The sequence below is a fragment of the Lampetra planeri genome, unplaced genomic scaffold (genome assembly GCF_965212315.1).
Source record: "Lampetra planeri unplaced genomic scaffold, kcLamPlan1.2.h2 scaffold_903, whole genome shotgun sequence".
In the NCBI taxonomy this organism is placed as follows: Eukaryota; Metazoa; Chordata; class Hyperoartia; order Petromyzontiformes; family Petromyzontidae; genus Lampetra; species Lampetra planeri.
Window position 1 is genome coordinate 1 of NW_027615725.1, and position 13897 is coordinate 13897.

Below are 13897 nucleotides of genomic sequence, written 5' to 3' on the forward strand. Positions count from 1 at the left end.
AATCGCTTTAAACTATTGTCATTGTAGTGCGTATTAATGTGGCGCTGCACTCTGATGTTGTAGAAATTATTTATTAAAAAGTATATTTAATTAAGTAGAACGTGTTGTCTATATTTATTTAAAGTTGCGCATTTTGATGTGACGTCACATTTCTCAAAACCCCCCCCCCCCTAGGTGCGTGACGTCATTTATGGACGGCCCCTTACGCGATATAACACCCTCCAATAAAAAAAATATAACTTCATAACGGAGAATTCAAACGCACCACATAGTTTCCGATGAGCCGGTTTTGTAAACAGGCGTTCGAATATTGAGTAGGAGACAATCCCATCGATGACAATAACAACAACATCATCAACGCTAACAACAGCAGCGCTAACAACGCCGGTAATTCATAATTAGCACCAGCAATCATCATCATCATCGCTAAACAATGGCGTCGCGATCGCCGTTAATATCGAACATTTTTTTTGGGGCCAATTATGTTAAATTTGGGCCGATGGGCTAATGGTCCGCAGGGGTCGATCACGGAAATGCCGCGTGCGTTTGATTATCTCTGATAATCCTCACGGGGGTGCGGGGCGGGGGGCGAGGGGGGGGGCGAGGGGGGGGGCGAGGGGGGGGCGAGGGGGGGGCGAGGGGGGGGCGAGGGGGGGCGAGGGGGGGCGAGGTGGGGGCGAGGTGGGGGCGAGGGGGGGGCGAGGTGGGGGCGAGGTGGGGGCGAGGGGGGGGGCGAGGGGGGGGGCGAGGGGAGGAGAGTGAGCGAGGGTGGAGCGAGTAGGAGGGGGGGCGAAGGGGTGGGGGGAGCGAGGGGTGGGGGGAGCGAGGGGAGGGGGAGCGAGGGGGTGGGGGGAGCGAGGGGGTGGGGAGAGCGAGGGGTGGGGGGAGCGAGGGGAGGGGGAGCGAGGGGGTGGGGGGGAGCGAGGGGGTGGGGGAGCGAGGGGGTGGGGGGAGCGAGGGGTGGGGGGAGCGAGGGGGAGGGGGGAGGCGAGGGGGAGGGGGGCAGCGAGGGGGAAGCGAGGGGGAGGGGGAAGCGAGGGGTGGGGGAAGCGAGGGGGAGGAGTGAGCGAGGGGGGAGGGGCGAGGGGGGAGCGAGGAGGAGGGGGGAGCGAGGAGGAGGGGGGAGCGAGGAGGAGGGGGGAGCGAGGAGGAGGGGGGGCGAGGGGGTGGGGGTAGAGAGGGGGGGAGCGAGGGGGAGCGAGGGGAGTGGGGAGCGAGGGGAGGGGGCAGCGAGGGGAGGGGGGAGCGAGGGGAGGGGGGAGGGGGGAGGGGGGGAGGGGGGAGGGGGGAGAAAGGAGGAGGGGGGGCGAGGGGGTGGGGGAAGCGAGGGGGAGGGGGTGCGAGGGGGGGAGCGAGAGGGAGGGTGCATGGGGGGGGAGCGAGGGGGGGAGCGAGGGGGGGGGGTAGTGGGGGTGTGCGAGGGAGGGGGCGAGGGGTGGAGCGAGGATGGGGAAGCGAGAGTAGGTGGGGAGGGGGGGCGAGTGGGAACGGTGTTGTCTGGATATAATTGAGAGAATGATTACCACCACTACCACCATCATCAGCATCATCCATGATTAAGTGGACAGCGATGAACGACACCGCTACCCAATTTCGGCTTCGCTCGCTCCATCAGAGAGGTCCAATTGTTGTTGTTGTTGTGTTTAAAATGTGAGCTTGCCTCTTTGGCATTAGCACTCTCTCGTAATCACGGCTCATTCTAGCTCCATCTATCTTTGTGTCTCTGTGTGTGTGTCTCTCTGTGTGTAGGTGGTTGCTAAAAGCACTTGCCCCAACAGTGTTAAGGCTATACGGCCCATCTTTGTCTTTGTGTCTGTGTGTGTATCTCTGTGTCTGTTTGTGTGTCTTTGTGTGTCTTTGTGTGTGTCTGTGGATGTGTGTGTCTTTGTGTGTGGTGTGTCTCTGTGTCTGTGTGTGTGTGTCTTTGTCTTTGTGTGTGTCTCTTTGTCTGTGTGTATATCTGTGTGTCTGTGTGTGTATCTCTGTGCGTCTGTGTGTCTGTGTGTTTCTGTGTGTGTATCTGTTTCTGTGTGCCTCTGTGTGTGTCTGTGTGTGTGTGTCTCTCTCTGTGTGTGTGTCTTTTGTGTGTGTGTCTCTTTGTCTGTGTGTGTCTGTGTGTGTATCTCTGTGCGTCTGTGTGTCTGTGTGTTTCTGTGTGTGTATCTGTTTCTGTGTGCCTCTGTGTGTGTCTGTGTGTGTGTGTCTCTCTCTGTGTGTGTGTGTCTCTTTGTCTGTGTGTATATCTGTGTGTCTGTGTGTGTATCTCTGTGCGTCTGTGTGTCTGTGTGTTTCTGTGTGTGTATCTGTTTCTGTGTGTGTCTGTGTGTGTGTGTGTGTCTCTCTCTGTGTGTGTGTCGCGGTTAGCGCTACGCTGCGCTACGAACCCGGCCACCCGAGTTCGATTCCGACTCACGGCCACCAACACCCAGTTACGATTATCCGAACCGGTCCTGGGCCTCCCCTAGGTCGTTTCGGCCTCAAATAAGTACCTGGACGCGGTGTGTAGTAGTAGTAAACATCGCCAATGGTGAAACAAAGGCGGCCGGGCGTGGTGCTGGTCACCCACCTCCCCCTAACAACAGCACCTGTACCCCAACAACAGCACCTGTACCCTAACAACAGCACCTGTACCCTAACAACAGCACCTGTACCCCAACAGGTTCTCACGAGTAACAACGGGGGAGACGTGGGGGGGAATCTTCGTTGCCTTTGCGTAACGTGGTGGTGCTGGTGGTGGTGGTGCTGGTGGTGGTGGTCATCACGGAAACCCTCAGCTGTCGCCTTGGGGGACCTGAACCGCGGCTCGGTGGGTGCCGCTGTCTCCCGTCCCTGCACTCCCCGGAGGCCTGCTCGTGGGTAAATTCCACGTTCCCATGGCGGGGGGCAAGCCGACCCGAATGGCGACCTCAACAGGGAGGGAGCTCGTCGAGATGGTGAGATCGCGCTTTGCTGGCGATGTTGATGACGGTGGTGTTGGTGGTGATAGGGATGGCGGTTGCAGTGATGATGTGATAGCAATTAAGATAATGTTGACGTTAAGTTAGCACGCCGCTAATGTAATGACGATGACGATGCACGAATGAACATGAAGGAAATTGTGATGGTGGTGGTAGCAATGATAACGATGGCGATAGTCGTAATGAAGAGGATGGTGCTGATAATGATGGTAGTCGTGATTTTACCACCCGATCACCACCATCGTTTCCCCCTCTCTCTCTGCGTTTTCACTCGCACCGCTTGCACTCTGCAATTGCCTCCTTCACCTCCCACCATCAACCACCATCGTTTCTCATCGCCCACAGAAGATCTCATTTATAATAATAATAATAATAACAATTTGCATCGTCGTTATAATAACCTCGTTCAATTCAGAAACGACAAACACACGAAAAAAACCGGTTCAACTCGCAGCTCATAACAGCTCGGCCCGGTCAGGGCCGGGGTTTGGTCTCGGCAGGAAGAGCCGGTTACTCGTGAGCCTCTCACTCTCGTTGCGGGGCGGTGGAAGTGGGGATGCGTTGACTCGGCCCTAATCATCGTCATCATCATCCCCTCCTCCCTCCGGGGTGGATAAAATTGGCACCACTTTTTGAGGCGGATCCCAACGGTGGTTTGGATACAGGCACGCCCGCTCCTGTCATGGGAACGTGGAATTCCCACCAACTGGTTCTGCATGGCTGTCGTAGACAAGGAGATGGGTTTCAATACCCACGGTGGCTAGGAGATGTTAACGACCTCGCCTGGTATACAGGAGGTCGTGGGTTCGATCCCGACCCTGACGCCTGCTGTTGTATATTTGGAGTTTGCGTGTCTCTCTCTCTCATCCATCATCATCACGGTGGCTAGGAGATGTTAACAACCTCGCCTGGTATACAGGGGGTCGTGGGTTTGATCCAGACCCTGACGCCTGCTGCTGTATATTTGGAGTTTGCGTGTCTCTCTCTCTCATCCATCATCATCACGGTGGCTAGGAGATGTTAACAACCTCGCCTGGTATACAGGGGGTCGTGGGTTTGATCCAGACCCTGACGCCTGCTGCTGTATATTTGGAGTTTGCGTGTCTCTCTCTCTCATCCATCATCATCACGGTGGCTAGGAGATGTTAACAACCTCGCCTGGTATACAGGGGGTCGTGGGTTTGATCCAGACCCTGACGCCTGCTGCTGTGTATTTGGAGTTTGCGTGTCTCTCTCTCTCATCCATCATCATCACGGTGGCTAGGAGATGTTAACAACCTCGCCTGGTATACAGGGGTCGTGGGTTTGATCCAGACCCTGACGCCTGCTGCTGTGTATTTGGAGTTTGCGTGTCTCTCTTTCTCTCTGTGGCCGCGTATGTTTTTCTCCGGGTCCTGCGATTTCCCCCCTCCACATTTCAAATGAGTATTTGACTGCAGCACATTTTCCACACCATGATAAGCCGCTTCGTTTGAGCTGGCATTTGGGATAGGAAGGCCGCTTCTGAAAATCAGAGCTGTATATCTCAAGGGAGGGGAGAGGAGGGGGGGTCTCACCTGATAAGTTTTAAATACTTCGACGCAAAATAAAAGCACCGTGCAGCATAAATTATTTCTCGCGACGGGAGACACCGCGTCTCCTCTCGGCAGTTTGGGCTGCCTGAACAATGATGATAAATTATGATTGATCAACTGTGATCAACCAATGATGACCAATAATGCTCAACAGTGACCATTGATGATCAATTGTGACTATTGGTGATCAATGCCGATCAAATATTATTGTTTATCAATTAATATCAATTATGACCATTGATGGTCAACTCTACCATTGATGATCAATTATGACCAATTATGACCAATTATGATTGGTGATCAATTATGATTGAACGCGCGCGTGGCATTGTTCATCTGGCGACCCACCCCCACATGCCCACCCCCACCACCCCCCACCCCCCACCCCCACACTCCCACCCACCCCCACCCACCCCCACCCACCCCCACACCCCCCACCCACCCCCCACACCCCCCACACCCCCACCCACCCCCACACCCCCCACACCCCCACCCACCAACCGCCACAGTGACCCCAACCGACCCCCACCTCCACCCCCACCCATCCCCGCGCTTGCGTCCGGGGTGAGCCTGGAGGAGAGGGGGCGGGGCGATCACTCTGCGCGTCATCGCCTCTCTCGACCCTCCCTCCCGTGGCGGCGCGCGCGTGTTCGCCGCGTAATTGGAAGTGACGAACCCGACAGTGAAGAGCTCGCGCCAAAGTGTGGGGAGTTGGGGGGGGAGATGTACGGACAGAGAGAGAGAGATGGTGGGGGAGAGGGGGTGAGAGGGAGAGAGATGGTGGGGGAGACAGAGGGTGAGAGGGAGAAAGAGAGAGTGAGCGAGAGAGTGAGCGAGAGGTGGGGGTTTTACATAAAGCTAAGTTTAAAAATGTATTTTTTTTAACGAAATGATGAACGAAGCAAAGTGCCGAATACACCGAGCATCTTCTTGTTTCCACTGATCGTAAAAAAAAGAGAGTGAGCGAGATGGTGAGAGGGAGAGAGAATAAGAGGGAGAGAGATGGTGGGGGAGAGAGATGGTGAGAGGGAGAGAGGGTGAGAGAGATGGTGAGTGGGAGAGAGAGATGGTGGGGTAGAGACAGAGGGTGAGAGAGATGGTGAGATGGAGAGAGAGGGAGTGAGAGGGTGAGAGAGATGGTGAGTGTGAGAGAGAGAGAGCTAACATTACAGTGGCTCCTCTGGATAGCCCTTGGGACTCCGTGATTCCGTCAACGAATTCCTCTGCAGGGCCTCCTCTCGGTGGGGGGGGGGGGCTTCCGAGCCCCCGGCTCGCGGTGTCTCATGGGTAGTTACGCACTTTCATGTTCGGCCCCCTTTGTCAACGTATTTGTGTGTTTCTCTCTAAAACCCTTCAGTTTAACTTACAAACGCAGGGCCGTCGTTGGACAAACGTTACTCCAACGGTAGGCATGTTGTCTTCTTGGTTCTTTCGGTAAAGTCACGTAGAATGGAAATAATAAAATAATAAAAATAAAACGTAATACAATCATTCTCACGACGTTTCGGCCACAACGCAAGCAGCCGTCCTCAGGTGAAGAACACGCAAGCAGCCGTCCTCAGGTGAAGACCAGGTCTGTCATTCAGACGCTGTCTTTCTGACAGACCTGTTCTTCACCTGAGGACGGCTGCTTGCGTTGTGGCCGAAACGTCGTGAGAATTATTTTATTATGTTTTATTTTTATTATTTTATTATTTCCCTTCTACGTGACTTTACCGAAAGAACCAAGAAGATGAATCCCTGCAGTCACGAAAGCTTTAAATCGAAAATTAGCATGTTGCTTGAATGTTTGATTTAAAATTGGCCCAACGTTGGACGAAAGTTTGACAAACGCTGGGCAAACATTGGCGTCTGGTTAGAACGTTGTTCTAACATTGGACCAACTTTTTCATGTGGCTTGAACGTTGATCCAACGTTGGCCCAGCAGCAGCAACATCTCCTCACCCCCCTCCCCCAAACCCCTACCGCGACTAAGACTTGGCAGGACCCTCCTGAAAAAAAAAGAATCATATTCTTAGGTTTTTTCGGTAAAGTCACGTAGGTAAAAAATTAAAATTAATAAAAGTAAAATAAAAATAAAATAAAAATCACGACGTTTCGGAGGCAACACAAGCTTCCGTCTTCAGGTGGAACCGTCACAACACGACAGCTGTATAAAAAAAAAAGAAGTCTTGAGACTCGCTGAATCTTTCCTGAGTTAAACGAGCGCAGTGATAACGAAGCAACACGTGGCCGTATTGTGTGCGCCACTCGATGCCCCCAGCGTGATAATAATGTAACTACCATAACTACCAATAGCAGATCCATACTCTTTGGTTCTTTCGGTAAAGTCACGTGGGTATAAAATAAAATAAATCACGACGTTTCCTGGCGCCACACAAGCGTCCGTCACCTGTGCTTGTGTTGCGCCCGAAACGTCGTGATTTGTTTTATTTTATTTTCTACGCACGTGACTTTACCGAAAGAACCAAAGAGTATGGATTCCTGCAGTCACGAAAGCTTCAAATCCAGATTTAATAGCAGAAAGTCACGGTAAAGTCACGGTAAAGTCACGGTGAAGTCACGGTAAAGTCACGGTAAAGTCACGGTAAAGTCACGGTGAAGTCACGGTAAAGCCACGGTAAAGTAACGGTAAAGCCACGGTAAAGTCACGGTAAAGTCACGGTAAAGCCACGGTAAAGCCACGGTAAAGTCACGGTAAAGTCACGGTAAAGTTACGGTAAAGTCACGGTAAAGTCACGGTAAAGTCACGGTAAAGCCACGGTAAAGCCACGGTAAAGCCACGGTAAAGTCACGGTAAAGCCACGGTAAAGTCACGGTAAAGTCACGGTAAAGTAACGGTAAAGTCACGGTAAAGTCACGGTAAAGTCACGCAACCCACGTGACTTTTACCGAAAGACCCACATAATATGCCCGCAGTCACGAAAGCTTTGAGTCCAGATGCCAATGGCAGCCCGAATGGCTCTGCGCGTGTCAGCGGGAACGTGCGTGCTTGCGTCGTGGGGAGCGGTGGGACAGCGGTTAGCGCGCTGCGCTTACACGAACACCCGGTTGACCCGAGTTCGATTCTCGCTCGCGGTCAGCATCGGCGAGCAATGTCCGAGGTTCGGTGCCGGTGGACCACCATTAGGTCGACATCGGCCTCGAAATTGTGTGCCTGGTGCCCGCGTGGCCTCGCCACCAGGGAGACATCGGGACTAGGGAGACAAAGGCGGCCAGGGCGTGTTGCTGGCCACCTCGTGTATGGGTCCAAGTTCTAAAAGTGTTTGTTTTGTTTAACCAGCGATGAGACCTCTGGAGGAACCCCAGGGGTAGTGGGGGGTGGGACAGGCGGAGTGTTACAAGTTGCAGGAGCGACCAGGGGAATGAGTCTGCTGGCAGTAGGGGGCGATGATTACCCCTGTATCCGTGTGTGTGTGTCCATGTGTCCGTCCGTGTGTGTGTGTGTCCATGTGTGTGTCCATGTGTGTCCGTGTGTGTGTCCATGTGTGTGTGTGTGTCCATGTGTGTGTTCATGTGTGTGTTCATGTGTGTGTCCGTGTGTGGGGAGCAGCAGTGTAGCGGTTAGCGCTGGGCTACGAACCCAGCGACCTGGGTTTGATTCCCGCTCACGGCCAACACCAGGTGACGATTTTCTGAACCGGTCCTGGGCCTCCCCTAGGTCGACTCAGCCTCAAATGAGTACCTGGTATGGTGCGTAAACATCGCCACTTGGGAGACAAAGGCGACCGGGCGTGGTGCTGGCCACCCACCCCCTCGTGTGCAGTGCTGCCCTTCATAGGTGCTCGCTAACTGCACTTGCCTCAACAGTCTGTATAGGCTATACGGGGGATCTTTGTCTTTGTTTGTGTGTCTGTGTGTGTGTCTGTGTGTGTCTCTGTGTCTGTGTGTGTCTCTGTGTCTGTGTGTGTCTGTCTGTGTGTAGCAGTTAGCGTGCTGCGCAACGAACCCGGCGACCCAAGTTCGATTCTGGCTCACGGCCACCAACACCGGGTGACGATTATCTGGACCAGTCCTGGGCCTCCCCTAGGTCGACTCTGCCTCAAATGAGTACCTGGCGCGGTGCGTAAAGATCGCCACTGGGGAGACAAAGGCGGCCGGTCGTGGTGCTGGCCACCCACCCCCTCGTGTGCCGTGTCCCCCTTCATAGGTGCTCGCTGACAGCACTTGCCCCAACAGTCTCTTAAGGCTATGCGGGGGATCTTTTTCTTCGTCTTTGAGCGCGACCTTCAAATACATTCATTCAGCAACCAAAAGTTGTGAAGAGGAGTAAGATGGGGGGGATGTGGGGAGGCGGCGGGAGGGAGAGGCTGTTCGTGTGACGGGTCAAAATTAACTCGATTCATGATAGTTTTTTTTTGGTTAGATCGCGTAAATATATAAATGTGTCGTTAAATCCGCCACCACCCGACACAGCCAACTAGTAAGGGTTTAACGACACGTATATTTACGCGATCGAACCCAAAAATACCTCTTAGGGATGATATTGGTCGCGACACGCTACGTGTTAAACTGACTGAACACGATTGTTTGCACGTTGTCTTCCTGTGATCAGAATACGCGTTGACGAGATGCGAACGCAATGTCGCGCGCGCCAAGAAACGCCGCCACTGCCAAGGCCCTTTGATGCGATGCATTTATTTCTACGTTTTGAATATTTTACGTTGGCGATTTGTTTCGCAGCTTTTTAAAACCTCGCCCCCGAGGTTTTCTTTTGTTTAAATCCGCGACTGCGGAGATTTTGACGATCCGAATGGCCCGCCGAAGCGGGTGTCACAAATTCTAGATTTGAAGCTTTCGTGACTGCAAGGATTCATACTCTTAGTTCTTTCGGTAAAGTCACGTAGGTAAAAAATGAAATTGAAATTAATAAAAAAAAACAATAAAAATCCTCCAAAACGTCGTGATTTTTATTGTTTCATTTTTATTAATTTTAATTTCATTTTTTACCTACGTGACTTTACCGAAAGAACTAAGAGTATGGGTGTCACAAAGCTACCCTCTGGGATCCCTCCTTCTTCAAGCGACACTCTGGGTCACACATATACCATCTGCGGAAGTGGATATCACAGAACTAACCTCTGAGATCCCTTCTTCTTCAAGTGACACTCTGGGTCACACACAGATCAGATGTGGAAGTGGATACCACAGAACTACCCTCTGAGATCCCTTCTTCTTCAAGCGACACTCTGCATCACACACAGATCAGCTGCGGAAGTGGATATCACAGAACTAACCTCTGAGATGCCTTCTTCTTCAAGTGACACTCTGGGTCACACACAGATCAGATGTGGAAGTGGATACCACAGAACTACCCTCTGAGATCCCTTCTTCTTCAAGCGACACTGCATCACACACAGATCAGCTGCGGAAGTGGATATCACAGAACTAACCTCTGAGATGCCTTCTTCTTCAAGCGACACTCTGGGTCACACACAGATCAGCTGCAGAAGCGGATATCACAGAACTACCCTCTGAGATGCCTCCTTCTTCAAGCGACACTCTGGGTCACACACAGATCAGCTGCAGAAGCGGATATCACAGAACTACCCTCTGAGATGCCTTCTTCTTTAGGTGACACTCTGGGTCACACACAGATCAGCTGCAGAAGCGGATATCACAGAACTACCCTCTGATATGCCTTCTTCTTCAAGTGACACTCTGGGTCACACACAGATCAGCTGCAGAAGCGGATATCACAGAACTACCCTCTGAGATGCCTTCTTCTTCAAGTGACACTCTGGGTCACACACAGATCAGCTGTGGAAGTGGATACCACAGAACTACCCTCTGAGATCCCTTCTTCTTCAAGCGACACTCTGCATCACACACAGATCAGCTGCGGAAGTGGATATCACAGAACTAACCTCTGAGATGCCTTCTTCTTCAAGCGACACTCTGGGTCACACACAGATCAGGTGCGGAAGTGGATATCACAGAACTAACCTCTGAGATGCCTTCTTCTTCAAGCGACACTCTGGGTCACACACAGATCAGCTGCAGAAGCGGATATCACAGAACTACCCTCTGAGATGCCTCCTTCTTCAAGCGACACTCTGGGTCACACACAGATCAGCTGCAGAAGCGGATATCACAGAACTACCCTCTGAGATGCCTTCTTCTTTAGGTGACACTCTGGGTCACACACAGATCAGCTGCAGAAGCGGATATCACAGAACTACCCTCTGAGATGCCTTCTTCTTCAAGTGACACTCTGGGTCACACACAGATCAGCTGCAGAAGCGGATATCACAGAACTACCCTCTGAGATGCCTTCTTCTTCAAGTGACACTCTGGGTCACACACAGATCAGCTGTGGAAGTGGATACCACAGAACTACCCTCTGAGATCCCTTCTTCTTCAAGCGACACTCTGCATCACACACAGATCAGCTGCGGAAGTGGATATCACAGAACTAACCTCTGAGATGCCTTCTTCTTCAAGCGACACTCTGGGTCACACACAGATCAGGTGCGGAAGTGGATACCACAGAACTACCCTCTGAGATGCCTCCTTCTTCAAGTGACACTCTGTTCCCGACACGGAACTGCTCTTTTAAGCGAATATCACAGATCAACCTCTGATATCCCTTCATCTTCAAATGACATACAGTAGAGGGTCTTTGCGTGTCTATGGGTCTCTGCAGGTCTATGGGTCTCTGTACGAGTATATGGGTCTCTGTGTGTGTCTATGGTTCTCTGTGCGAGTTTATGAGTCTCTGCATGATTCTATGGGTTTCTGCGTGAGTCTATGGGCCTCTGTCAGCAATTGGTGACCGGGCTGAAACCATTAACTCGCTGCCATAACCCCCCGAGGTCCCAGTTTAATTTCCAGGCGTGGGATGTATCTTGGATTCGAACCCAGGCTCTCTCGGCCGAGCCGGCACTGCGCCTCTGACCTCTGACCTCTGACCTCTGAGCGTCCGTTAACGTCCCAATGCGTCGTGTTTTGTTGTTCTTCATCTTCATCTTGACAGGTCGATTAAATGACCACCCGCTCGGCGGCAGTGTTTTAATGGCTTGCCAGAGGTCGCAAACGGGTTTTTGATTCCTTACCGGTACCCGTACCCGGCCGCACCAGGGTCGCAAACGGGTACCCGTACCCGGCGTACCCATACCCTACCCGTACCCCGCCGGGTACGGGTAGGGTACGGGTATCGGGTACCCGGTTGCGACCTCTGTGGCTTGCACACTACGGTTTGGTCGATCGGCAAGTCACGGGTGTCCGGGGTCAACTAAAGCGTGGGTGACCTCGCACCTCCCCCGAGGAGTTGTGACCCATCGTAGGGGGCTACCCCAAACCAAATTTTTCGCGTAGAAAAGTAGACAACGTGGAAAACATCCGAAAATGTATTTATGCCGCGGGAGGAATCCGATGAGCTATGAAGCTCTTTCTCTCCCCACAGATAAGAACGTTACAACAACAAACGCAGTACAAAAACACGACATTAGTGCAAAGTACAAGACAGTTAAACAAATCACCCAAACACATACAACTACACTACAAAACAAACTACACTACAATACACTATACACTGCAATACACTATACTGCTATACACTACAATACAAACTATACTACAATACACTGTAAACTACAATACACTATACACTACAATACACTATACTGCTATACACTACAATACATTATACACTACAATACATTATACATTACAATACACTATACACTACAATACACTATACTGATATACACTACAATACACTATACACTACAATACACTATACTGATATACACTACACTACAATACACTATACTGATATACACTACAATACACTAGACACTACAATACACTATACACTACACTGCTATACACTGCACTGCTATGATGTGCACTACTTGAGCCGTATTGGCACGACAAGGCGGAGAGAGGAAAGTGGGAACAACAATTGACGAAATGTGCAGTGAACACACCCACCACTCCCACTACTACCACCACGAGGGCTGTCTGCCCACATGGGTCGTGATGATGACGACAACGAAAAACTCCCCACCTCTTCGTCTAAGACGCGTCGGCCAGCATTGAGGAGTAGGCCAAGTACCCTCCACTAGAGGTGGGGTAGAGGAGGAGGGGGGGGGGGTGTCCTCTCTCGAGCGGTCTGTCGTGGAAGGGCCCACTTTACCGTGAGCGAGTGAGCACTTGCAGGGGCTGCGCCTTCATCCTTTAATCACGCTAGAAGCGTTTCTCGGAACGACTCTACACGAGCAACAAAAAAAAAACATTCTCCCGTTTAGCGAATCTCACCGGATAATTAAATCCTCGAATGTAGGCGTGAGGACGGTGTGAGCCGTTTTGTAAAAAAAAAGAAAAAGTTATTAAATAAAGAGTTGACCATTAATTTTTTTGAAGGCTTTTCTCGAACAATTACGCAGCCCATGCATCAAGCCCGGAGAGACACCTGGGAATTACGAACGGAGGTGCCTAAAGCTGTGCCCAGAATGAGTGCGGTATGCGACGCGCAGGCCGTGAGAGTCGTGGTAATTTCCCCGAACGCACGGGGAATGGAGAGAGAGAAGGGATGGAGAGAGACGGGGGGGGGGGGGTGCTGGAGAGAGAGGGGATGGAGCCACAAGGACCATGCCTGGAGGAGAGCCCTGCCCTGCGTCTCTCCGGAGAGGCCTCGCTGGAGGCAACTCTACTCCAGCCCGACGTACAACCGCATCGGAGACCTCGGCTGGAGCATCGCCCACGGCACCGTCACCACCAACGCCTCCCTGGCGCGCTTCACCGACACGTCCCCGGAGTTGCCGGTTCTGCGGTAAAGTGGAGACGGTGTCGCACCGATACGTGGAGTGCAAGAGCCCGGACTCGCTGTTCAAGGTCCTGAAAAATATCCTCCTAAGGTTCAGCCTCCATTTCTCCCCGATGGTCCTCATCTTTGGAGATCCGATGGGCGATGGATCCCAACATATTCAGGGGCTGGCCAACGTGCTCGTCGGCTACGCCAAGCTCGCCATGTACAGGGCGATGAAGGTGGTCGTGGAGGGGAAACGTCCGGCCAGCAGCCTGGGCATCTTCCGCGCTCTGGTCGGAGCCCCCAGGGTGTGTGGGCTGGAGTTCCGCCATGCGGCGCGGCTGACCCACGCCGTGCCGGCCTTCAAGGAGCAGTGGGCGATGGAGGAGGAGGCCGTGTGCTCGGTGGCAGATGACGGGGAGCTCTGCGTGCTGATATGAGCTACCCGTCAGAGGCCGTGGGACTGCGAAGAGTGCCGAGTGCAGATGCAGCACTTGTCGTAGTTTAAAAACATGACATAGAAAACAGGGGGAACATAGAGAGAGAGAGTAGGACGAGGGGGTAGAGAGAGGGGGTAGAAAGAGTGGGTAGAGAGATCGGGAAGGGGTAGTGAG